Consider the following 24701-nt stretch of genomic DNA (forward strand, 5'->3'; position numbering starts at 1 on the left):
TCCCGCAGGCACCGCCCGCAAACTTTGTTCCTCCCCGCCCGGTCCCCGCTGGGGCCGACGGGTGGCCCCAGCGCGGCGGGAGGCGGGAGGGGAGCGCTGGGGGGGGCCGGGGGCCGAGAGGGAGGCTGAGAACGGGGGGGAGGAGGCCGGGGGAGGGGGAGAGGAGGGAGCCCCCACGCTTCGCCGAGGCGCGGAGAGCGCTGAGCGGCCCCGGCGGCAGCTCGGGCCGGTGCCCACCGCCAGCGGCCGCGGCCGGCGCGACCCACCTGCAGCCGCCCGGCGAAGCGTCTGCTCTCTGGCGGGCTTTGTATGGAGGGGGAACGAACCGCCGGATCGCAGGAGGGTCGCGGTGGGACGGGACCAAGGCCCCCGCTCCAGCGGGGTCACCTGCGGCCGGTTGCCCGGGTCCGTGTCCAGGCGGCTTTGAGCGTCTGCACGGAGGGAGACCCCGCAGCCTCTCTGGGCAGCCTGCGCCAGGCCTCGGTCACCCTCACGGTGAGAAAGTTCTTCCTGACGCTCAGAGGGACCCTCCTGTGTTTCAGGTCGTGCCCGCTGCCTCTGGTCCCGTCAGCGGCCCAGCAGCTGGTGAGGAACCAGCCCCAGGAGCCACGGGCAAATCCTTCTCCTCTCCTCCACTTCAAGCAAGCTGTTTTCCTCTAAAGCACACCTGCCTCCTTAGCAAATGTAGGTGTATCTCTGCTGAATTCACAGAATTTGCTCCTACCTACAACACATCATTTTATTTTTGATTCAGTTTTACTGCCGTATTTTCCTCACCACTACTTAACATTACCTTTCTCTTCTGTTTATCCAGTATGTTATATTAATGGAGTGTATAGCATTTGGCAACCTTCCCCCCAAAGTGATAAGAAACTAAAGCACTGGACATCATTAAAAAGAGCTACGAGCCACTGTAGCAGTCTTCTGCAGTATCAATAACTTACTCCACTATAGGTCATGACAGTGCAAAAGCAGTATCAAACCTTGCACATGGGTGTTGTTTCCTTACTGGCCCCTTAAACAGTAATGATAGTAAACGTGGTATTTTTTTTCAGGTTTCTTTCAAAGGTCTTTAAATCCCCCCAAATAACGGTAAACAATATCTAGGGTTTGATCTAACTAACTTTGCAAACAGACTGCCAGTCTGAAGCCAGCTGAAACTCTTCATGAAGAACGTGTATAGAGTCACACCCCTGGAGCATATTTTCATTGAGCTGATGTTTGGAAAGGAATATTTGTGCCTGGATAATAAGAAGAGATTATAAACGGCAAACACTATTACTCTCATGCTTTGCTAAGGAATGAAAACTAATCAGAACTTCAGCACTCAGGGATGGAACCCATCATCACTCGATCTACAGGGAAACAGTGAGTTTTGGCAGCTATTTTTACAATATGCACAGTATTTTCATTTTTAGATAACTATAATCTAGTATTCCTAATAAAACATGTCTCGTGACACCATAGGAACTCATTTTAGAACAACATAAATCCTCTTTTCCTCTGCACCAGCTACAAATGATGACCAGGGCAACTTGTCTAGGCTTTGACATCCTTTACACCTCTCATTCAGGTCATACTCCAAAATGTGTATTTAGCTGGTCATTCTACGTAAGTTCATGTTTCTCTGGCCGCATGCCAAAGATTGTCACCTTGCAACGTATCTGTGACTCTTTTCTGGTTATCAAGAAGGTGAGCGGCTGAGACAGACGGACACCTCCCCTGTATGCCACAGGCAGGCCTGTGGGCAGGCCGTGGTCACCGAGAGCTGCTGAGCCGCTCCGGTTTGAGGTGACCAGCCGGTGGTTAGCCCGCAATACCGCTAGCGCTTCCTCTAAAATCACTCTTTGCATTTGTACCAGCGCTACATCACGTTAAAGTATATTCAAGTTGCAAAGTCAACTTTCTCTGTTTACAGTTTACTCTAAAAAGATGTTCCTAAAAGACTATAAAGCAAACAGCTCTAAAATAAATTGTAATGATAGGAATAATAATAAATCTCTAATATACAATTATCATGTAATTGGCAAAACCCAATAAAACGTGTTGAAGTAGTTGCTAAAGATATCTATAAAAGACTTGGTGACTATATAATTTTCTATCTATAAACACTAAAGCAGACAAAGTAACTTCCTTCAACATTTTTATCAGTGTAAGATACGGCAGAAAAGTAAATGTCAGTGGCTTGATTAAATAAGAATTCGTGACTGCTTTTGAGAAGTTGGATGCAAAAAAAAGTTAAATGTTCATTACATTTCAGCTGAACTACCAATGACTTTCATGAAAACAGCTGAATAAAACTGAAAGATGTTGAGGATGCAGAGAAAGGCAAAACAACAGTTGGACAACTTGGAGATATTTACAAAAATACAGGCAAACTGTAGAATATATATTCAGGGAAGACCAACTGATTTGTAACATCTGTTTAATCTACTTTCACTCCCATTTATAAATACTCCTTTTGTAAGTAATCCCTTTACCAGTATCCCTTGTAGAAGAAATAACACCTGCTTAGGAGTCAGCAAGCTTTCAAGCAGTCTGCTTTTGTTTTCCTTCCCACATAAGAAGGTAAGCACCTCTGCCACCTCCCCCTAAGCTCTGACCTCAGCAGAAACCTGATGTCCTGCTGTGACACGACCATCACAGGGGTGGTCGGCACCCCGCACCAAGCAAGACGCAAGACACTAATGGGGCACTTTGTTGGTGATGTGTGGCCTTGGTGGGAATTTGGCTGCGCCCTGAAGGCTGTGCCACAATGCCAGCGCCCCCCCAGCTCTCAGCCCCTCAGCACTGAGCGAGACCTAGCAGCTACAGTGACTATAATGAGTTGATGGTTTTGCTAATATTGCACACTGTATGAAAAAAACTGTTACTGTCATTGATAAAATCAGCCTTTACCAAGAAAATCACTTTAAATATTCCACAATCCGTAGTCAGTTCCCAAATAGAGGATGCGATACAAGACACCTATTCAGCAAATCTGTGACAAAGCGCTGGATCATGATCCTGTCCAAGCTTCCTCAATATGCTTCTCTCTCCTGATTTTCTTGCTTTAAAATAAAGGTTTAAAGGGAAGAATGAAAACAGAGACAAAGAACTGAGATAAGAAAGCTATAAATTGTCAGGATTCTGGAATTTGGGGAGGCTGTCCTCAAACAGTTGCTAATGACTGCATTATACAAATGATCTAGTTGACAGCAATCTAGACACGTCTTGGCTGTAGAAAACAAGATTACTACCCTGACATTGACAACATCCCCCAGTTGTTTTGCCGATTTTTAAAATTTTAACTGCTACTTACTGATTTGTGTCACCAGTTGCAAGTGAATCAAATTCCTGTTAAAGAAACTGCATTCAAACTCCCATCTCAATGCTAAATATCAAGACAAAGCATGAGACGCCCAGGTATCGTATTTCTTTAACATTTTCTGATAGTTTGTTGAAAAAACAGTACGTTGTAAGAATCCAGGTCAAACAGAACAAGGTCAAACATCTGCTATAAATGTATGTACTGTCCTGAGGCAATTCTATTTGTAGAGTTGGATATATTATAAAATATTTTGGTGGTTCATCTACCAAACTAGGAAAGCGATTGCTTACGAGTTGTATTCCCTGAAAATTACTACAAAATGTCATGTAATATGAATTTGTGACATTGGATCTTCAGTGCCAACCTGCTCTAAATACAACCAGCCAATAATGGGATTCTGAATTTAATAAACGTATCTTTCTCTTTTTAGGTATACTATGTGTGGTAATTAAAAAAAATAAGTATGGAAATTAATGTATTCTTCACCTTTTTCCATGTTTAGACTGTAACTGGGTGTATTTCAGCACGCGTGCTCCAAGTAAACACAAATTGTTAGACTTTAAATGGGGATGCTTTGGAAAAATAATGATTTGATGATTCCTTCATAAAAACATACCTTTTTCCCTGAGGAAAAAAAAAAGAAAAAAGACGTTTCTTTACTTCCTATTGCTACTTCTGTGTACTGAACCTAGAGGTCATAATTTCCTGGACTTGAAGACTGCAAATTTATTTGTGCAGATGATTTTTTTTATTATTGCCTATATTATGGATTAATTCCTACAGCCTGCTCCGGCTCCTGAACACAAGTTAAAAGCCCACATTGCCATAAAGGGGTTCTTAAGGCCTTGTGCACATTTTAGAGAGGATTGTCCAAAAGCAGACACTATGGAAAGATGATCTAAAGTTTCTGAATACTCTCTTTTAAACCTGCGATTAAGGAAAGTATTCTGGGAATGGGACTGGAAAGGAGTTATTGCCCTTTTATCACCTTTGTCACCTTTTCTGCTCTTTTGTCAATCATTGCTCACAGATTTCTTCTGTTTGCTACAGGAGGGATTTATTTTGGTCATGGTTGTCTTCAGAAAAGACAATTCAGCTGCCTAGCTTTCTGTACAGGTTAATTATCTTTAACTTGCACTACACCTATCAACTATGAGGCATAACATATTACAAGTATAATTCAAACTCTTTAATGACTTTCCACTTATGAGAAATCTTTGTGCAATGTGTCACTACAAGAAGGGCAAGTGGCTTCCTCTTACAACATGAGGGACAGTTCCCCACACCTCCCACTGAGGTGCAATCCAGAACGTGTTTTATTTAACTGAGTTTTGGTCTCCTCTCATACCCTCGGCCTTCACTAAGCAGAGACAGCCAACACACATCAACAGAGAAGAAACACTTGATATACATCAAGGGCCTCAGAAAAAGAGTTAACTGAATTATCTCCCCCTCCAAAAATTAACCAAGTTTGAAAACTTGGCATTTCTCTAATACTAGGAAGATAGAAAATGGAAAATAAATACCTGTATTAGTTGGAGGAAGTGTTATTCTCCAAATAAGTGATTATTCAAGGCATTTCCAGTATTTTGTCCCGGCTAAGTATCACTGGGTTATAAGACTGCAATTATTACCAAATTAAACTTTTTGCCTTTTTTTTTTTTCTTTTTGAAAAGCTAAAACAATACAATGAAAAGATCATTAAAAGTACTGCCCAGTCAGTGTAAAATGGGGTTTATGTACGAACACTTGTAATACGTAGTAACAAAGTGTTACTCACTGTAATTTGCTAAATGTTAGGACGGTGCTGGCTGTCCCTATTCCTACAGAGAGGGGCATGTGCCAACTCCAGCCAAGCACTTGGAAGGGGTAGATTCCAGAAAGCTACAAGGTCCTTCACAAAGTAATGGCTGTTTTTACTATTTCCCATCATATAATAATTCACTGTTCTTGCCTTAGTATTTTTCTGATCATGACTAACATGATCATGAACTCCCTCCCGGGCCAATGGCTCGCAATCCATGTAGCACTAAACTTCAGTGGTCTCCTACTCTTCTTAAAGTTTCATGACATAATGACCATTCCTCCATGGTTTCTATGCCCAGCAATCGGATATAAAGTTTTCTAAATTCTATTTTTTTTTAAAATCAATACATTTTAGATTTTCTGAGCATTCCCTACTAAGCAGTCATAGACAATACAGCCACGCTTTTCTGTCTGCTTACGTGGTAACAGTAAATTTTTCCATTCTCCCAATTCTTTTGGCATTTTCTATCATAAGGTCAACTCCACCCCAAATATCAAGCTAGTTACACAGCACTGATTTCTACCAAAATAGCTTTGCCGACTGACACACCTGTTCTGGGAGAATTCCCTAGTTGTTACTGCAAGTGCAGTTATATGAGCAAAACAGGATTCTCCTAGAACAACTTGTTCTGCATGCCCACATTAGGACTCATTTGCTGATACCCGATTCCAGTATTCCTGCAGTGGTAAAGTGCTCCCACTGTTCCCATCACCTTAACAGTCTGTGCCAGTGGAGCTCTACCTGTAAGTAATTTAGCCCTTGTAGGGATCATTTCAAAGTCTTGCACATTTTCAGAGGATATAGATTTGAAGAGCTGAAAGAAATTGCTTTATGTCTTTTCCAAACTCACAGATTTCAATTTCTGAAAATGAAATTGGAAAATTTTAACATAAAAAATGTTTTAAAAGGTAGAAATTGAAAAGTGGTTAAGATTTTTCTCCCTGGAAACAGAGAATGCTTTCAGATCCATGGAGATACCAGTTTTAGTTTCTTAAACAACATAGTAGGATTGTTTGTCCTGCAGTTGGCATTCTCTTCTGTATTATGCCTTCTTTAATGAACATGAAGGAAATCTGTATAAATAAGTCTCTCTTTTGCTTTAATGCTAATATTAGTCACATGTGAAAGCTGTCTGTTCTTATTTAAATAAAATATGTTTAACTTTCCTCTCCAATGTTTATGATAAAACCACCAAACCAAACCAAAGTCATAACTTTTCTAAATAACAAAGGGAGTTGTTAATGGGCTAGCATGCAGCAATGCAGTGTAGCTAGCTAACAAGAAACTAAGAGGTCAGAATTGAAGCAGAAAACCTTTACACAGCTGAGTATTTCTATTTTGATTAGAATAATTTCACACCTTTGTGATCACAAGGCAATCTGCAAACCACAAGGTGTCTTAGAGCTCAGCAAAATATATTACTTCATAATGCTTCATCAGGGTGAGAAACAAAGAGCACAGAAATAAAAATGTGCATGCTCTTCTAAGGAAAAAGTGTTTTGAGAAAGATACTCACAGGAAACAATATCAAGCTGTAAAAAAAACAAAACCAAGTGGGGTTTTTTGGTTTTTGGTTTTTTTTAAATGCATACATGGAGACTATCTGCTTTCTCTATTTAGATCCTAATCCACCTTTTTGTCTCTGAGAGTAACCTTCTTTATAATTCATCAGACCCATCAGCTTTGAAACAAGCTGCAGTTATTCAAGTATACTCTCAAATCTTATTATTTCAGCTGCCTGTGTACTCCGCTGAAGGTTTTCAAAACATCTTAGATGAGGACAATGTAATTAGTTTCTGAAACTGTAACTTCATGAAACATGATTTGTTTCCCTCTATGATTTAGTCTTCAGTACAGAAAGGACAAATCCAGTACAGAACTACTGGCACTTGAGCAGCCTGTGAAGCACACCGTACTGCACAATGAAGGCACCCAGTTAACGCACCTGTGGTAATGCAGCAGTCTGCTGATGTTACTTAAGAAGATATACTGTGGAAAAGCATCCTATGATCTTTATGCTTGTATTTTTCCAGGAAAAAAAAGTGCAAAAAAAACCTTACTGAGATGAAATGTGTTTTGCAAACAACCCGTGAAAATGACAAATGAAAATGACAACAGGATGGAAAGCAAGGTATGTACCTGTCACGCACTGTTCTCTGCACTCAAGGACTGCAATGTCTAGAGAGTACGTAGTTTGCTGAGGACATTGCCACTACAATGCAGGTCTGGTTCGATATGCTTGCAGTATAAGACTATTACATTATCATCAAGTGGTGAAAGCTTTGGTGAGTCCAAATGTCAGCATTGTAAAGAGACATTTGTCTTGCAAGGCTGTAACGTAATTTTGACATAACCCGTAGAAGGTTAATGTGTATTAAGCAGGGATGATTTTGCAAAGTTCTGTGCCAATTAGGTTAGCTCTTTTTCTTGAGACCACAGACTACATTTCTTGGAAACACTATATGCCACAGTCCTGTGCATTATTTCAGTGCAGAACAATCTAACAGAGCTTTATTGAGGCTTCTTCTGCTATGCAAAGGCCTGCAGAGACTTGCCCCATCTATTTTGTAAATCATGCTCTTTAAAATTGCCTGCGCTGTGTAGTCCACAGGTAACCAGCTCCACTCGTCAGCCAGCCTAGCTTCCACTTACATCCCTATGGTTAGTGCTGCCTGGTAGGTGGGAATCTCTGAATGCCTGAAAATGCCAGAACGTCAGTGGAAGCCACACCATTTTAATCAGGTCATGAAATTTATTTCTTAGGGGTGCAAATATATGTGGTGTGAATATTTTAAGTTGTAATGAGAATTTTACAAGGAGACCATATTTAGAGAATTCAATTCACTAATGAAACACCTTAATTTTAATCGTTAGCTCTAAACTCACTGACTAGAATCTGAGTCAGTTGGTGGGCACTGGGATCCATCCATAGCTCTCCAAGTGAAGTCTAAATGACCGAGAGGAAAGACACATATTTTTATCTACTGATGTCATGTTTAAATGACAAAATCACAAATTTTAGTTTTATTTTGTAAGTTTTCACACTGTTTGTATTTCTGGCAGAGGAATGTGTGCTGTTGTCATTACACTGCTCTCATTTCCATGGTGTTTGAGTCACAGCAGTATCGCTTCAGCCATGATCACACAATCAGTGAATCCCAAAATGCCATTGCTGATGAAAAAACTTTTATTTTTCTCTTTCATTTGGTTTTATTATGGTAATCCACAGCTACGTCTACATGAGTAAATACAATATCAAGACACATTCTGATGTATGGGAATGAGATCATTTTACTGCTACATTTTTAGAAGAGTCTCTAGCACAGTATTGGCTTGATGTTCTAGAGCATCTCCAATAAAGTCCTGGTTCAGGAGTTAAAATGGGCCAGAAACCACTTCCAAAAGGCTGTTTTGGAGGGTGGGATTTGGGTAACTCTGTGCCAGCTGGACTCAGTGCCAGAGAACAACCCTGTGTGTTTTAATGCTGTAATACAGCAGAAAACTATTTCTCTCAGATACGGCACTACTACAGATTTAAAACTGCCAGGCAGGAATTGGATTGCAGGTACAAAACATGAAGTTATCTTGCCAAACAACTTATTTGGCTTCAGAGTCACTATGCTACAAATAACTTAAGAAATAATTTAGCTGTTTGAAAGCCATTTACCCACGCTATCACTACATTAATGAGTTCAAATGTGATTTGAAACACCATATGTGAAGTTTTAATTGGTGTGTATAACCTGGAACTCTTAGAAACTTTTCAGTCACTTTGGCTTACATGTAAGGCCTTACTAGACATCTTTTCACAATTTCATATTTAAGGACTGAGAATGACAGACAGAGAGAAGTAAAATTCCATTGACTAGTATGCTATTACTACTATTACTGTTGTTACTACTAGTAGTAGCACTAGCTAATATTGATTACAGACCTGCAGTGCTGGTATAAATTTGGCCTCATGCATGACCTGTGTTGGATCCTGCAAAATGCTGAACAACTTTAGCTTCTTCACCTACATTGGCCTTTAAGAAATAAAATTAATAAAATTTACTTCTCCAGTTAGTAGGGTGTCCCATCCAAGATGATCTAAAAATACCGTACTTTCTAAAGCTCCCTCAGGTATGTGGTTCAATAACTTTCAGGTATAATTTAGGCTGTCACCTAAAGTGTAAATGACTGAAAATAAAAGAGGTGAGAGAATACCATTGACGTCAACCTCAAGCCACTTTTGTTTATCTGCAAAACTACCCATGAGCATGAGTCTGTGAATAATGTTCACAATTTTGATCAATTTTCCTAGGATTATGCTATTTTTCTATATTTCAAAATGTTGGTCCCTTACCTTCAGCTGGCTACTTTTTCTTGTCATATTTAGTTAACATTTGCATAATGATAATGCTAGAAGAGCAAGAAAGCTTGGACCTGAATATAGAAGACACTGCACAAACTCATTGTTCGAGTTTTTGCTCAAAAGAGCTTACAGTCTGAAAGGCACAGCAGATAAAAACCACAGGCTACAGAACAGAAAGAAATGGCACCAAATTTACACCATCCCCAGTAAGTCAGCAGCAAAAAGTTCCTGCCATGTGGATAATCTCCATCAGCACACAATATTTCAAATGTATTAGCAAATAACATTCTACTAATGTTTCCCTACCTATATAGAGTAAGAGATAGTTTGTATCAATTTCCATTTCACTAGTGTAAATTCAGACTGGCTTACTGAAGTGAGGACTCCGATTTCCTCAGTGCAAATGAAAGTGAAATGTGTGCCTTTTTCTTTATCTCCTTGTATGAGCTATTTTAAATAAAAACCAGCACTGGTATAATTCCAATAAAGAGAGGTCCATTTAACAGTACAAAATCTAGTAATTGTATTCTTTTTCAAGGGTCACGGCAGTCCCCATTGCTAGTGGTAGGTGACTCATCTAAGTGCACAGGTGTTTCTTTGGGTTAGAGAAGAAAACAGAGTCTCTAACTAAAAAGAAAGAAAGAAAGAAAAAAGATTGGAAGGGTTCATGCTGTGTGACATAATGTGTTTACTTACGCAGCACAACGGAGTTGGTACTTTAGTTGCAGCTTGGGTACTGGAAGCTACATCAGTGCTGGCTTTGGCTAGGCTAATAGTTTAGCAGAATATGTCACTTGTTTGTCTGGAGTCAGCTCAGGTATTTGTGACCCTGCTATGCTTTGTGGCACTAACACGCACCAAGATTCACCTCATTTCACTTCTGCATATTAGAAGTAGGAGTCTAGTTTAAGCCAGCTGCCTAAGCTCCCTCTGTAGTCAATGGACAAAAATTTGAAACAATCTGATTGTAGCAGACTGCAATTCCAGAGTACCAACTATGGCAAATGAATGAATTTTCAGTCCTGGAGAAGTTAACAGCCAATGTTAACTGAAAACAGAAAACCTATGGACTCAATCAGGAACTACATACAGACACAAAAATAATAGAACCAAACCTAGAAGATGACAGAATCCCAAACAACCGATACTGCTGGTGACTGTCAGCTATGTAAAAGAGGTTCTCACACCTTTTTGGACTAGTCTAGTAAAGGCACATCAAGTTTTGAACTCAAGAGGGTGCACAGTGGTACAACACACAACTTCTTCCGACTCACCCACGCAGAAGCCCATGGGCCAATGTACCGATAGATCAAATAGGCAGGTTGCCTCCCACCTCCCAGTCCAGACAGAGATGCCTAGCTACGCTGTGACTGCTCCTTTGTAGTACACACTTCTGTGTCTGGCTATGTGCACATGTATATTTATATTCATATATAACAACACACACACATATAAAAAATGCTGTCTTGTGTTTATTCACACACACTTGTGTCTATATCATATTTTAGTGGTTTTATAATGCAGAAAGTGGAGGAGTTGATGACGGACTGAAAAAAGCAATCAGGACGACAGCCCATCTGTTTGCCATATCTCACAGACAATGTATATTTAATTTGAAATATTCTTATATATAAATGATATGTTAAAAATAACCCCCAAATAATCAATGTAACTAAGTTTTTATCAAAAATATACGATTGTTAAGCACGTAAGCTATTTTGCAGAGGAGCTGAGAAACTCTCCCTCCCACTTCTTTTGGAGGGATCTGTCAGGAACTCTGGGTTCTCAGAACCCTAAAAGTCAAGCCAATAATTCTTTGCTTATTTCTTCCCCCCCTACCCCGTTCCTTTTGTCTCAGAAACAAAATAAAATAGATACACATTTTGTTAATTAAAATTCCTTTTTTTTTTTTTTTCTGTATGAATACTGGCTATTGTTACTTTCTAAAATAATCTTTTGTGGATTTAACAAATGTCAGACTTTCATCAGGATTCTGCACCAGCATTCTTGTTTAGAGAGCTCTACAAAATTCAATTAGAATAGAAGCAACCCACTAATGCAAATGAGTTATTTGAATACAGTTTTTTTACCTCTGCCTATTATGTAGTGCGTCAAAGATAGTTGACTCTTTTCTTAATTTTACAATGTGGCCCTTCAGTTAATGTTTTAATGTAGTTTAGTTAATAAACTTCTTCTAATTTTCTCTCTATGCTACCCTCATTCAGTCCCAGCATATTTAATAATCTTAATGTCTTTGTGTTTAGTTTGGGGAATATCTTTAGGTTCAAGGTCGTTGAGTTCGGTCCTGTATGCATGAAAAAAGAGGAAAAATGTTCTCTAAGCACAAATGTGACAAATGACCATATGAGAACATTTTTTTCCTGTAAATATTTAGATAATGTTTTAAACTTGAATTTAAACCTTATTTTACACTGTGCAATGTGATATAAAACAGAAAGGTACAGACAGTTAAACTGTTGGTGCCAATGTCTACTAAAGACATGGGGCCACCTCCTGGCTTTGCTTACACCTGTGCAAACGTGGAGCTACTCCATGAGCCTCTCTAGATTAACATTAAATCTGAAGTTTCATAGAAGTATGTCAGGTAAGCATAGAAATCACCTGAGTTATGCACCTATTTGCTTTTAGATCTGTTATAATTAAGCTAAGATCATGGTTAGAATATTGTTCTTAGGGGAAAGATAAGTATTCTTAAATGGGATTAAAGACAAATAGTTTGACACAATGTTAAGCTGTTTAACTGGGATAATGAAACCCAGCTCAGATATGAGCTACTCAGACTTTTGCAAAAAGCCAAATAAAACTTATAATGGATTAAGACTTCTGAATGATGAAACAAGAGATGTTTCTTTAAAGAGCTGAATCTGCCATGCTGGATAAATCACATGAACTTCTGGTTTCCAACATCCATATAGTCTAATAATCAGACTGCTTTTTTTCATGGCCCAGACCAGAGACAAATACGGACAAAACATAAGAAAATAAAAATGGACATATCAGGAAAAAACAAGGGTCCAATTATCCAATATCCTGTCTGTCAGCATGGCTAGTACCAATGCCCAAGAAACATATGTCAGAAAAAAAAAAAAAGTTGTAGGAAGGAAAGCCTCTGTTTCACTGACATCTGGTTTAGAGTCTCTGTGAGTTAGAGGCTTTTGTGTTTAATTGCCATTGCTAGATCCAACCCAACTCATTTTGTCTAATCTCTTTTTGAGCCAATATATACATCAGGTCCATACAGTGTCCTATAGAACGGGTCCCACAGTAGTTTAAATTTGTAGTGTCAAGAAGTATTTCCTCTTGCTTGTTTGCCTGGTAATTGCCTGCAATGCCCTAGTTCTTGCATTGTGAGAACAATGAATAAATCATTCTGTAGTCACCTTTTTCACAGTGTTCTTGACTTTACAGCCCTCAATCATCTCCTTCAGTCATTTTTTTCTGAACTGAAAAATCCTATTCCATATTTTTCATCACCCTTGTTGCATCTCTTCCTACTTGCTCTAACTCTGTGTGCTTTCTGAGGCTGTGGGGCCATCAGAGATGCATACAACAGAATAATGATATTTTCTGTGCTGCTTTGTTATATTATTTTCCTAATAATTGTAACTTCATAATTGGGGGGGGGGGAAACCTATAGGAGTTTGACTGTAGAGTCAAAACAAAGGCAGGAAAACATTAAAACACACTTTCAATTTGAGATGACTTAGTAAGAAATAAGCTTTCTTGTTTTTTGAACAACCTCTAAACTGTAAAGAGTATTTCCCTTCTATTTTGGAAAGCCTCAACACATAAAAATCCATGTTCAGAGAGTGGCCTGAGAAAGCAGTGACCAACTCTGGGTGCTTGAACTCAGGGACCTATGCCTCTTTCAGTATACAGATTTTGACTCGCGTTCTATGCTTACTTTGTGTTGCATCCAGCAGGACTGAGGTGAGTCAGATAATCCCATTACAAGTTCATGTATGATTGACAAAGGAAATTACAAACCTAGACCATTTTACTGCCATATGACAAAATGAAACTATAGAGAAAAATGGGAAACTTTTTTAGACTTCCTAAGTAGAAAAGTCTTTGAAGATAGGTAAAATTTTGTGACAGGATTAAGGAAAATTAGTGGCTAAGGTATTGGCAAACAGGTAGTGAGATCCATCAGAGGCAGCCAGCAAACAGGCCTGGAGAGAGAACTGAAATGTTAGGTGAAGATGATATATAAATGAATGATAAAATAAGAGAAATTGCTTCTTAGGCACACACCAACAAATGACAGAGTCAAAGAAATCTATGTTTAACTAGAAAATACCTCAATCTGGAATTTGATGCAAAACATGCAATTAATTTTTATATGGGACTAGGAGAAATCACTGATTATCACTGCCAAATTTCAACTGGAACCCTTTCATGCAGTTCAGGCTAGCCAGACAAGAGTGAACTAGAAGGATGACTGTAGCCAAGTACCCAGTAAAATCTTTGGCCCAAGTCACATAAAGGAACCCGTAGACACAAACCCTAATGGCTGCAGTGTCCTGGTGATACTAATGAATGTCTGCAGGGACATAAAGGCTCCTGGACTGCCATTTGCAAGACCCATACCTTAGGAAAAGGATTTTTGACATAGGCAACTACATGAACAGGCTAGCTGGAAGACAAATAATGGGTGCAGTAGTTGTCCTTTTGAGTTCAGTATCACCAAGGATGGGCTTTCCTGAAGAGGAGAAAAGATTTGAAACAGGCAAAGTTAGTTGTGAAAGGGAACTTCAGTAATCGTATGAAAATTGTGAACGTGGGGAAATTTGCAATAGATACAGACAGGGGAAAGTAGACGGAGGACACAGACTGGGGCAGCTGCAGAAGGTTGTGCTGGGAGTGTTACCTCCTGAGATCTGAGGAGCCAATGCTGAGTTCAGAACAGACTGAATTCATTCCTTTGGATTGGGTGAAACTAACAGAGAAATGCATCTATTTTTATTACTGTGATTCCATTACAAAGACCCACAGAGGCTTTGGTTATATTCTAGGCTCCAACCAAATGCCCAGATAACACACATAACTGACACTATAGGAAATTTGACTTGGCTTTCAGCTGACTAAAGCATCAAATAATGTGGTCATTGCCTTTTCCACTGCCTTGAGTCCCTATCATGTGCTCCCTGAGGTGCAGGGAAGCAGGTCCTTCCAGCTGGTACTCTCTGGCCAGCTCTGTCTGCCAGCTGAGGTGCAATCATGGGACAGACACCCAACAATGACACTGCAAAGCATGACCTCCAGTTGCTGTGAGGGAGTAAAAGGGCAGAAAAGAGGAGGATTCAGTTGCTGTGAGGGACTAAAAGAGCAGAAAACACGGGGTCTTTGCTCAACACCTAAGATTTAGCAGGTCTGATACTGACAGTCATCAAAAGTGCTTTTGCAGGTATCTCTGCCCATGGCAGGGGGCTTGGAACTAGATGATCTTTAAGGTCCCTTCTTACCCAAACCATTCTATCATTCTACGATTCTATGATTTTCTCTTAGTCAGACGAATTATTTTTTTTTGTTTGCTTGTGCTTTCTTACAACGGTCCTACATCTTGGCACCACATCCAAGGTTACTGTTAGAAGGCTGTTTTATATACACATGAAGGCTGTTTTATACCTTATAAGAGGACATTGTATCTTTGATTCACAGTTTTAACTCCAACACACAAATTAGCAGCCAAAAGCTACTTAAACAGACACTTTTAAATTATGATGACCTACTCATTTTGTGTCATGGCTACCTCAAGAACTACCTCTTCCTTTTGTAATGACTCCACTAGTATCATCTATACCTAATCTATCAAACAGAAAAAACGTAAGAGCAGGGTATTTTTAGAAAAGGATCCTTCACTTTCAAATGTAGTTCTGCCTAGAGATCAGAAATCACTGACTTTTAGGGGAGTCTGTGAACCTTTTCTGCTTCCTTAGGATTTTGAAGAGGAGAAAGGGAAGCTAGGAAGGAAGAAATTGTAGGTTTTAATCGCAGTGGACTCTGAGTAAAAGCAATAATTTAATTTAGACCTTGTAAAAAACAATCATTAACTCAAATATAGGATGATTGAAATTTACAAAATAAAACAATTTTTTGAAACAGCACTATATGAAAAAAATCCTTTCTTTCCCAAGAAAAGGAAAGAAATTTGCTCAGAATCATAGTACTAAATAAAGTTTGCTCTGTGAGTTATATAATAATTGATCGTATTTAGAAAGCAACTGTTTCATTAGAGAGGATTCTTTAGCCTCAGTTTATTTCAGGTTTGGTTTGAATCAAAAATCTGACCTAGTACTTTGATTGCACAGGGCAGTCCAGAACACATGGCTGGAAGGGACTTCTTGGGTCACTGAGGCTGCAGGTCGCTTGCTGCAGGACTTTTGAATCCCTCAAGTTTGAAGAGACTTAGCATTTGCAGGTGGCCATGCTAACATCTTTATTTTTCAGTCTCTCAGCAAGAGGTATTAGATGCTTTGTGTCAACTGCGCTGCTTCATTGTACTTCTACAAGAGTTACAAAGGCCCAGTAAGCCTTTCTGATTCTTTGCAACAATCCTGTCTAGGAAGACTAACCAATGAGAATATCTGGATCTGACTGCAAAACAATTTTTCAGTCAGCAAGGTGGTGGGAGGAAACAGTTAAATGCAGATTAATTGGGGTAAGAAATAATGATGCTGATACAAAAGAATATTGTCATCATAAGTACTGAATATGATGAATCTGGGTAAATGGTCATATGAAAATCAGGTTAATAGATTTCTAAAAGAGCTTTGGAATTCAATAGCAAGGAACACATCTGTTCTTCCTCGTGACTGAGATACTTTTACTGATCTTTTCTTTAAAAAGCTGTGCTCTCAAGACCACACATCTATTATTTAACATTGCATTAAATACTTCTGCAAAATCAAAAGATAATGTATGTGCTTAGAACCTCTAAATGATGAATTTGAGAGTGGAATGAAGTCACATTCCTGTTCCTTTTATGGTTCTCAAATGTCTCCCTGAACCGGCAATTTATTTTCAGAACAAATAGAAGTAACATTGTAATTATCTTTCTATGTTAACAGTTTTGTTATTGTATTAAAAATGTTTTAAAAGGAACACATGGCATTCACTGGCATAAACACTTGTATTGTGAAATGGCCCCACTCTGCTTATGCCTGCTTCTTTGCTGATATAATTTTCCGGCAGTATGTCTATATTGTATTTCTATTACTGCAAGTTATCACTTTTATGAACAAATACAGTATTGCTTGCTTTCACAAAATAGAAGGAAACACAGTAGTTCTTCTCTAAATTATTAAGATCATATTATATAATTACTTGCAACATAACTTGTTAATTTTGAGCATTTATTATGACCAGATGAAGTAAAACACAAAAATGTTCAGAAAGGGATTGAAACATCACCTGTTAATGGCTAGGATAAACCTAAATTTTTTTTTTTTTTGGTATTATAAGACAAAATAGGGTGCAAAGATGTATGAGAAAGAAGTTTACTGGCATACTGTTAATGCCTGTCAGATGGTATGAATGAAGGTTCAACACACGTTCAGGAAGTGGGAAGAGTGCTAAGCATGAAGAAAACCACATTTTTGTCAAAGCAGTCAGGGAGCTGATGACATAACAGAGGTGCAGGTTGGGTAGAATCATTTTAGGCATTCAGTACACTTTATACATCAACCATGCACAAGACTAATCTTCTAATAAAAGTTACTTCCACTGAGCTCTACACTGCCTGATAGCTTATGTTCATTTCTCCATCACTGAACAGTATCCCCCGCCAAATTCTTTTCTGAATGTTCATCTTACCTCCCTTGTTGAATTATAATAATCTAATTTTTTTTTTCCTTGAAGTATAGTGCTGTATATGTATATGTAAACAGAGTGAGTGAGAGAGAGAACAATCCTTTTCTTGTCCTATAATAAACATTCTTCATTTCCCCTCCCTCCTCTCATGGGGTGGAAACACATTGTTCATGTGGCCCATTTTGTTTCCTAGCCACTGAATGACCATGTAACCCAAGCCTGAGGGCCTAAAATTATAAAACAGAGACCTTTTACCTAGTTTGCAAGTGTGCAAGACTGTATTTTGTAATGAAGCAAAGCAATTTACTCATAAATGATGTCTGAATAGGTATTGATAATACACTCCTTGCCATGGTCTACCCGTAGCTGTAAACAAACATAATTTGCTAATTTTTATTAAGTTTAAATGCTATCCGTGCATCTAGCTTTGCTGTCAGAGTGAAAGGAACAGAAGTAATTTGATGAGAAACAAAACTGAGTAAGGATAAGAGGAAGAATCCTGAAGGTTGCTGAAGTTCAGGACACTGAGGTTAAATTTATGGGGATAAAAAGGAAGAGAGAAGGTCTGTCAGAGCAGTAGGTAAGGAAGATTATTTTAACTACTGAGTACATGAGGGCATGCCGACATACAGGAGAAACCAAGATATCCTGGGCTGCAGGAGAGAAGTGCGTATACAGCACAGACCTGTACAGCACAAGAATAGGACTTGCCTACTTTTGGGGAAGGGTTTTACTATAAAATAGTATCTGCCTTAAAAACCACATTGTTTATATTTTTTCCTACGGGCAGGCCGAGACTAATCTCTTTTTGCCCAGAGAGCAGCAATGTCAAGTCTCATTATTCCTGTGTCATACTCCTGTCTAGTAAAAGTAAGTACTCCACACTTATTAAGCTAAGCAAGGACCAATCATAAACTGCTGAAGAAAGTAACAGTAAAAAACAGCTCCGGGAATAATCAATGGTGAAGTCTTTCATTTCATTTCATTTCATTTCATTTCATTTCATTTCATTTCATTTCATTTCATTTCATTGTTTTATTCATTCTCTCAATTGATCTTCCTGCGTAGGGCTTAGGCTTTCACGTAACAAAGCTTTAGTGCGTTTTCAATCTGGTAGAGAGTGGGTGGCAGTAATAGTCATCACTAAGAAAACATTTCCACACCTGCATGTAATCGCACCCTTCTCTTCTGGAGCACTTCCGTGGCTTTCTTCACTCATGCCTGAAATATATTAAATTTTGCACATGATCTGCATATGGAGAAGGATCTGTAGATTGTCTCTGAAGCTGTTTTTGACAGATCAGAAGAAAAAAGTCCATATCCTTGTTACTGCAAATATATTACAAAATTAACTGAAGAACTAACACAGTGTGGAACAACTTGGATGGAAAAGTCACAGATCAAGCTGTTGCTTGGCTGCCAGAGAAAGCGTCAGTGTAGGCACTGCGACATGGTGACTTTCTCACCATGTCTCAGTTTGGAAGACAGGAATGAAGCAGCTAAATCAGAATAATAACTATCACATGTATAGAAAACACCAATTTTCACCGGGAGAATTACAGAAATTAGAAACAGAAAACTCTATTAAGCCAGCTAGCCATCGCCAACGCCAGAGCAAGGGTATTCACTCTCAGGCAGCCCATTCAGGAAAGGACCAAAAATCCTACCGGCACGATGCTATTAGCTACCGTATGTTGCATGAATTACAATTTTTAAAATAACTCAGCATGTCTACAACATGCTATTAATTGTTAGGAAAAAATTAATTTACTAGCTTCACTTACATAGATTTGGCTTTAAATTTGACCAAGAGTCCAATTCACGATGTAATCCCTCAGAAAGACCTAACAAACTTTGTGACCAAGCATCCACCCAATTCACACATCCAGCTGACAATTCTGTGCTCAGCCCAGGCTGAGAAGTGAAGATAAGAAAAGCTCCATTTCAGGACTGAAGTATACCATCAATATTAATTATCCTGTCCTGATGCACCAAGAGCCCACCGAGTGCTGTAACCTGACAGGGTAACTGCAGCTGCCAGGTACAAAAGCCGAGTGTGTAATTTCTAGACATCTCCTAAGGAAAAGGTTCTCACATGGTTGCACTGACTGCCCATGCAGACATTCTCTTCTCCTTGCTAATTTTTGAACCTACGGAATATTTGCATTTGAGTTCCACAGTAGCTAGAGATCTTAAAAGTATTAGTTTCCTACAGGTTTAATGAAAACCAATGGCTGCTAAGAGCTGCAAACCAGTGCTCCTGTGAAGGAGCCTGAGCTCTGGTTGGACTGTGCCAGTCACCATTTGCACAGCTTGCCTTCCACTAGGAGGGGATGGGGGAGAGGGATGAGAGCGCTCCAGGGATTTAGATTTGATCAAGAACGGCAGTATGCTGAGTAAGAGAGGTTAGATTATTGTTGAGAGGAGAGGTGTAGGCGCCAATGCCTCTAATATCTGTAGAACAACTGGTTAAGTAGAAATAAAAAAAATATGTATACAGAAAAAATATATATGTGTATATTATATACATGTATCTTTGACAGAAGTGTGTACATCTCAAACATATTTAAATCAGGCTTGTTTTCTTTGAGACTGTTGGATCTAAATTTTTTCCAAAGAATTGGACATTTTCCCTCTACTTCTCATTACCAAGTCAAAAGACATACTTCAAAAAGGCACCTTAAAAGGCATCTTAAGGTAACATAAAAATCCAGACAAACTTTAAATTCAAAATAAATAGAAAATTTAACACAGCTGGCTTATTTTTGTTTATTGCATTGAGGACAGGCCTGTGAAACTATAATCTGATTTCCTGTTCCCCATAAAGCAGTGATTTTCAATTACTATTTTTGTTTATTGAAACTACAACACTTTTATAACTGTTCGATATTAGAAACCCACAGGTGATACACTAACAATAAATAATTACTGAGCCCAAACAGTAGCAGAAAATTAATTAAGGATTACAAGAAACAGGGGAGAAGAAAGCATGACACCTAACAAAAGAAAAGAATTTCTGTCTGAGTTGCTTATGTACTCTGCTTTCCCAGAAGGATTGTCCTAGTCACTCCAAGCAGTCCTACACAGTTCTCCTTCACAAAAGCTTTTCTCTTTTGCTATATTCTTCCCCAGCTGCTATTCTTCCTCCAACTCCCTTGTTCCTGATTCCCACACTCTAACCTGCAGCCAGACCCATGCTGTCATTTAGTCCTCTCCTGTGTGTGCCTCCTTCTCCTTCTTTCACTGACATAATTGTTCAATTTCTCCATACTCCACTTCCCTCACCTCTTGACTCTTTCTCTCACACTGAAGTCTGCCTTGCTGCCTCTTGCTGTTGTTCCTCCTCACCAATCACTTCTGCTCTCGGTCTGTGGTTCATCTTTGACGAAAATCTTCTCAGCAGGCTGTCTGCTACCAGCCACAGACGCTGAGCCCTTCATCCTGGATCTGTGTGGTTTTGCTAGTCAGATATACCTTGCTACCTTCCTTTGATATCAATATTATACTATGATATCAGTACCTTCCTTTCATTCTGATTTAAGACCAGAGTCTTATGGGCCGCTGTTTCCATAAGAGCTGATAGAATAGTTTCTTCTTAATATTTTTAATTATCAAGTCTTTTTCCTAGAATCTAGAAAATTCCTAGGAAGTCACTGTTTTCATGTCTGCTATCATGTCAATGCTACGTACTTTCAGTGAGATCCAAACTCTCTCTGCACTGAAAACAAAAAAAAGCAACAAAATGTGTTTACTTCTCTGGTATTTAGACACTGGACAGACATGCCATAACTCAGGATGAGAGGTGGAGAAGAAGCAGGAATTGATGGGCTGAAGGTGGAACTGGAAAACACAGATCCCTGCTAAAGGGAAGGAATGCAACTTAGCTAAAAATGGCTAATTAGCTACCTACAAAGTATTTTCAGATGAGAACAGAATTCTTGGTGATATGCCAACAAAATTGAAAATAATTTCAAGGATTTTAATGAGTTCTACCTGTGTGATCACTGACTGTGATTTCAGCCACTTCTCCACTTCTATCCTGTCCACACATCTATATATGTAAAAAAAAAAAAAAAAAAGGTAACGCAAAGCTATAAAACTCAGAATAACTGATGTGCTGCAGCAGGATTTACATGCAGGTAAGTATTATGAGCACATTGCTCTGCCATCCACCTTATCCTCCTGAATTTAATTATCTTTGTGGTCTACTCATTGAAATGTAGATGAAATTAGCCAAGGCATTATAAAACTACGACATATTATGGAGGGTGCACACAGGCAAATAAATCCTCCATCATGGAGGGATGACTGCATGAAACTAATTTTCTCAGGCTATATTTATAGTACCAAAGTCTACAGGGGCAGGACACTGACTTATAACCATCCTCATGATTTCTTAGCCCACTCCTTGCCACTGTTTTGACCCAAGCCAGCAGAGCTTTCCCAAAAAGCAATTCAGGAGACAGCATGGGCATGGGAGCATTCCAACAGATCTTAAGGATGAGGCGATCATGTTCTGAGGAAAGCTTAAGATAGGTTAGCCATATGGACATCAGCCAGATCTTCCTCTCAGAACCAGACAAACCCTGGACTTTTTATTTATCTGTACAGGTGTAACCTTAAGTGATCATAAGATTGAGAGCTTTAGAGGTCTCTCGAGGAGGAGACCTTCAGATTCCTTTCCACGTGTACTGCGTATCTTCAAATGCCAGATGACTATAGGATGGCACCAAGGTAAAATCAAATGACAGAAAGTTTCTTCCTCAACCCAGGAAAGCTGAGAATATGCAACATGGACAAAACTGGCACACGTTTAGATTCATCTCCCCACTGAGAAGAGACAAGCACGGTGGCAAAAGCCAAGATCCGGCTTGGACCATCTAAGAAAATTCATTTCAAAATTGCAAAGAATCTTTTCCCAGTGGGGTTCTGTTCAACAATTCCTATAATCTGCCAACACGCTGCATGAAAGCCCTTGCTTAAATGGAATAGCAAAAGGCGTGCAAGCTAATGACTTCTGCTGTGCACTGAGCACATACAGACCTCTCTGCAAGGAAGCCGCTGGACTGACTGATCTGTTCATTAGCATGCAGCCTGACCTCTAACGGGTACCAGTCGCTGGCACATGGCTTCTGTCAGTACATTAATGGAATATGAGGAGTCTCTTAGCTAGCTGAGAAGTGGTGCTTTTAAAGGTAACTCCTATGGCAGTATGGTCTTCAGCCACCGGGCAGCTGATGGAACAGCACAGTGAACAGTCCTCGCCAGGCTTTTATGTATTTCACCTATTTAACTGCAAGTGATTTCCTATGCTTCTTGGCATTTCTCTCCCTTTACTGACGCAGACATGACTTTAGCTATTGATAAGATGGTGATGTTAAAGCACAAAGTGTAGTAATGGCAGCAGCAAGACAGCTGGAGAGTTTCTCTAGTTCTCATCCTTTAGTGGTCCTAGCAAAGAAAGAGCGCTGGAGCAGAAAACAGGATTGCTTTTGTGTCAAAAGTGGATTCACATGTCTTCCCTCCCTTTGTAAGGGTTGGTATCCCTCAAATGTACCACTCACTTCAGTGGAACTACTCACATGCTTAATAGCAAACACATGTACTCAGCTAATTTCCAACATCCATAAATAATATTCAACCTCAAAAATAAAATCAGAATGTCTTTACAAGAGGCAAATAATAAAAAGTCTGCCTAAACCTTTTTCTTCCTTCAAGTTACACATATCCATAGAAAACAATTTTATTCGCATCCTCTGGATGGGAGCTCAGTTTTCAGTCAAGTAATGCAACTCATGTTATACAGAGATCGCGAACTGAAACAACTTTTCAGTTGCCTACAAATTCCACCGAGAAACAAGCTGAAATGCCCGCTCTGCAGATATGCGCAAGAACAGCAGGGAGCTCGGTAGTCCTTGTGAAACAGAGAGGTCATACCTAACCGAGAAAGAAAGAGTGACATAACAAGGAAATATAGCTTGTAGCAGAGAGAAGAGGTTCTTTGCCCTGTTCAAGAAAAAGGACATTTTGGTGAAACACAGGCAATGCATCTAACTGGACCTTCAAATTCAATAGTAGTCCTATTTTAGTTTTGAAGACCCTTTCAGGATGCATGAATTTTCACAAGATAATGATTCCAATCTGTGAGTTTTAGGTTTCAAAAATATTACCCAATCTTGCACTCTCTTGAAATGACTGAAAATATTAAATATTAAAAAGTGATGTCAAAATTACAAAATGTTGACATTTAATCAAGTCATAATGTTTTATATGAATTCTTATTGCAAAAAAAGTACTTGTTAACTGATAAAATTCAGAAATCAATGAGTAAATTCAGTTATTAAAACAGATCTGTAAAGAATTTTTCTGATGTTCTGTATCACAGCATATTTTTATGCCACATTAAAACAACAGTAGAATATTGTCTTACTAGAACATATAATTTACAGATTTTAGAACATCTACGATACAGAGTTTCTATAAGAATCAATTTTATTTTGTAAGGTGTTACTATGTTATCCTTTCCACTTCATATTAGTTAAATATGGCACTGCCTGCACACTGCTGGTTTCACACAAAATACTGCATTAATTTTACATTTTCAAAAATACTTAAGATAGCCACCTTATAAAAAAACTCAGTAATGTTGATAACTATTAATTAATTTAGGTAATCACAGGAAAGTAATTTTTCCTTCACAGTAAAAATTTCTTCTTGACAGGTCTTACTGCAGCAAATAGTAACAAGAAGAGTACTTATTACTGTGAATATTTTCAATTAAGTCTCAATGTGATTTCACAGACTGAGCTAAAAATAATTTTTGCTGGCACCAAATTCTACCTAGACAATGGCAAAACCTAAATATTAGAGTACTATTAGTTACAAAAGTGGATAAAATCTGAATGTAACTTTCAGCTGGAATAAAGTTAATTTTCTTCTTAGCAGCTGGTATAGTGCTGTGTTTTGGCTTTAGGATGAGAAGAATTTTGATAACACACTGATGTTCTAGTTGTTGCTAAGCAGTGTTTATACTATGTCAAGGACTTTTCAGTTTCTCATACTGCCCTGCCAGTGGAGGCTGGGGGTGCACAAGGAAATGGGAGGGGACACAGCCAGGACAGCTGACCCAGATGAGCCAAAGGGATATTCCATACCATATGACATCACGCCCAGTATATAAACTGGGGAGAGTTGGCCAGGGGGCACCTTGGCTTGGGGATTGGCTGGGCAGCGGTCAGCGGGTGGTGAGCAATTGTAGTGTGCATCACTTCTTTTGTATATTCCCTTATTTATTTCTTTATTTATTTTCCCTTCCTTTTCTGTCCTATTAAACTGTCTTTATCTCAACCCACGAGTTTTGCTTCCCCCCCCCCCCCCCCCCTTTTCTCCCCCCTCCC

The 24701-nt window shown here is 39.1% G+C and overlaps 1 protein-coding gene across 5 annotated transcripts in view; it reads right to left on the bottom strand.

The window, feature by feature from the left end:
• The window catches only part of RIMS2 (regulating synaptic membrane exocytosis 2), a 487588-nt gene that overhangs the window by 20240 nt on the left and 442647 nt on the right, over nucleotides 1–24701 (bottom strand). The window lies entirely within an intron of this gene.

The sequence above is a fragment of the Haliaeetus leucocephalus genome, unplaced genomic scaffold, assembly GCF_000737465.1.
Source record: "Haliaeetus leucocephalus isolate CR32 unplaced genomic scaffold, Haliaeetus_leucocephalus-4.0 Scaffold555, whole genome shotgun sequence".
Classification (NCBI taxonomy): domain Eukaryota; kingdom Metazoa; phylum Chordata; class Aves; order Accipitriformes; family Accipitridae; genus Haliaeetus; species Haliaeetus leucocephalus.